Genomic DNA, 3,617 nt, shown 5'->3' with positions numbered 1-3,617 from the left:
CCCCGCCTGCCGCTAGCGGCCCCGGAGAGCGCTGGGGACGGTGCTCATGTCCGTAGCGGGGCACGGTCGGAGCCGGGAACGAAGCGCAGGCGGCCGGAGCCTCCTCTTCCTCCTGCGCCTTCCGCCGGCTCAGAGAGCCTGCACCAACGCCTCAGGTCTAAACAGAGGCGTTGTTTTACTTCCCTGGAAGTCAGGAGTTCGAGGTTATTGTCCTTAAACGCTTTCCGTTTATATTTCGGTAATCAAAACGGTCAGGTTGGACGGCGATTTGAGCAACGGGGTGTAGTGGAAGGTGTCCGTGCCCATGGCAGGGGCGTTGGAACTGGATGAGCTTTAAGGTCCCTTCCCACCGGAATCTGTGATTCTGTGGTATCTATGGAAAACTGCCCGAAGTAACCGATTTCCATCAAAAGAAGTCATTGCTGTTTCTTAGCACACAGACGTTACTATTTCCTGTTGCTTAACTGTACCACACGCTACGTGCATTAGTGAAACACCCCAATAAACACCACGGCTGCATCCCAAGCTCAGAGGTCTGCTGGGAAGATGAAGGCACCTGCAGTGGATAGGTGTTTCACACCGTTAGTAACAGGTAGCAGTGTCCCTTACCGTGACACTCATCGTTTGTGACTTTCCTCTCTAACCAAGATGAAAACTTCAGAAATCACATTTTCTATCTGGAGCTGCAGTAAGTTCTCTGTTGTAAAGACGTACTAGTGACATTAGTTTTCAGTGAGCGATTGATTTTCTTCAGAGATCATCCTCGTTTCAATATTTTGTTTTCAAAGGCCAGCAGCACAACCACAGGTGGGAAAGCGGAGTTGAACAATGGAGAATGTTCACTTCAGAACACGAGATCGGACATTTGCAGGAGGTGGCAGGAGCTGAAGAAGAAACCCCTAAGAACAGGTACAACAAAGCCCGGTTAGCTCTTATCCCACTACCTCAGGAAGACACTTTATTGCTCAGAGCATGAAACAGCAGGCAGGGTTCCTTACAGTGTGGAGAAGGGTAAAGAGCTGTTCAGCATGCTATGATCCTGTTTTAAAAGTAACTTACCCATCCAGATTTATTTGCTGTGCATCATAACTGCTTCTGTACAAAGATGTCCTTCCAAGCAGCAAAGACAGCATGTCGGTTTTAGAATGAAGGGATTTGCAGGAACATACGAAAAACCTCAGACATGTTCTGCTAAGGATTTATCTCCACGGCGAGAGGAGTACCTGGATAATAATAATAATAGTAATCAAGATGGCAAAATCTCTCAGAAATGGGACTAAGGAATCTGTAGAATTGTAGAAAACCAGAATAGTAACTGAAGAAGCTCAAGCTTCATTTTTCCAATTTGAAAAGTAGAGTTATCTCGCCAATTTTATCTACAGTACTACACAAATACTCCCATAAAATTATCACAGTAGCAGCTACAATCAAGTTTACCCACCCCACAGTGCTGCCTTTACTACACTTTAAAATGCAGGGCAGTAACTGTCACAGCAAGAGTCTTCCTAAGTTTCCACTGAGCATCTAAAGAAATTACACCACCTAGAGGCAGTGTGCCATTCTGCCTCTTACAGCATCATTGCTCAAGCATGAATTTGGATAAAGGTAGGAACACTTCAAGGTTATTTAATTCAAGGTTAATCGTAGCAACTATCTGCCCTAGTTCAAAGATCTCATTCATGGTTTTCAGAGTTAAGACAATATATTGATTATATTGCTAAGACAAGGAAAGAGAAGCCCACACTGGAAAGTAAAAAGTGGCAAGGCATCTACACGGTTAATTATAATTAAGAAACACCACCATGAGATTCCAGTTACGTATGTATAGCAACTACCTTACAGATGATAGAAGATTATGCAAACAACGTATATTGAGGGGGAAATAAAAGACCAAGCAGCTGGCATAGGTGAGAAAACCCTAGAGCGTAAAGCTCTGCTAGCAGATCAGACCAGAGCTGCAATGGGAGCTGGAAGACACCAGCATGCCCTCCTCTCTGCTTGCCTCACCTGCCTGATAGCTGTAAGAACAGCATCCCCAAGTGACCAAGAAAGGCCAATTTCATCTCATTACAATTCCAGCAGAACATCCTGGTGCAGCTTATGCAAAGATTGTATAATGTGTCTGACTTGAAAGCTCAGGGAAAAGATACCTCAGGAATATCAGCCCCGAAAGGAAATTAAGTGACAGGAAACCACAGCAGTGAGACAGAGCAACGTGAGCATGGTTTTGTCATTACCTTTTTTGAGTAACATGCCCCCAAAGGAAGTTATACAGCCTGCACTTTTTATTGCAAAAACTGAAATAAACGTCAGATGGGTCCTTCTGAACATGGCAGCTTTTTCCAAACATGAGCTAAATGAATGATCCTCATAGCAAAGATCACTGGAACACACCTGGAGATCACAGGTTCTCTGGCAAGCTGTGTCAGCAAGCTGGAAGTGCACAAGCTAATGCCTTAAGGTGATAAGCCACATGGACCTCTCGCAACAGGAGGAGCAACCAGGCATCTGTAACAGCCATTTTGGAGAAAGTTTGAGTCACTTCAGCTGCAGCTGAAACAGAGCAACTCCTTGTCCCTGCCAGTGCAAAGCAAAACAGGCTTCCCTCAAACACTGCTGGGCAAATGCAAGTGTTTCAGTGTTACATCAAAAGCTTGGGCTCACTCATTTCAAGTTAATAAAAAGGTCCAAGAAATGCTGACAGGCAGTTTTTCCCTTAAATCCTCTGCTCCTTCCACCTTCCTCAGAGAAGGGCAGCCCTGCCAGAGCCACCACACTGCCAGCAGCAGTAGTCTAGGGGAGGAACAACAGAATAAGCACATGCCTGACAATTTTTCCAGGTGAAGGGGCAGCAGATGAAACTCCCAACCCTGAACTCCTGCAGTCTTCACCAGACCCTGCGTTTTTCTCTTGTGAAAAACATAACCATTTCAGGTTTGTGCTCTTTCCTTCCCAACAAGCCACCTTGGGCATGTGGGAAGTTAATTTCCCAGAGACTTTGTTCACTAAAGGCAAGGCCTTCCCAGGCAGCTGAAAGACAAGTACAGCAGAGGGATACAGGTAAAGGTGAGAGAGACAGAAATACAGCCCATGAAGTGGCAGGGGTGAGGAGAAGCCACACGGCTTTTTCAAACCTCTGCTGTAAGACCCAGTGGAAGGCACAGGCAGGAATCCCCCTCATGGTCTCACCAGCCAGTTGCCTAACTAGTTTGAGTTGTAAGTCCCTGATGTGCCAGTCAGGAAACAACACAGGTGGTGGGCTACTTCTCACATAGAATCATAGAATAGTTAGGGTTGGAAAGGACCTCAAGATCATCTAGTTCATACCTGAGCAGCTTCTAAGAAATGAGCAACAGAGTGTGTAAAATGCTTATCCCCTCGCGCGTGCACACAGACAGCTGCAGCAGGTACTTTGTACAGGGTAGAGCCTCTGCTGGCATAGCGGGAGGGCGAATACACGCAGATAAGCCTTACTCAGGAATGCTCACTCGTGGTATTAAGTAGTGTGATAATTACATCGTTAGTCACATTGATAAGTGGGTGGAAGAGGCTGGAAACGTCTGATGCAGTTTGCTACAGGCAGTTATAGATTTAGCAGTGATGCATCTGTCACACAC

This window comes from Lathamus discolor, chromosome 6, assembly GCF_037157495.1.
Source record: "Lathamus discolor isolate bLatDis1 chromosome 6, bLatDis1.hap1, whole genome shotgun sequence".
NCBI classification, from domain to species: domain Eukaryota; kingdom Metazoa; phylum Chordata; class Aves; order Psittaciformes; family Psittacidae; genus Lathamus; species Lathamus discolor.
This window is presented reverse-complemented; position numbering follows the sequence as displayed.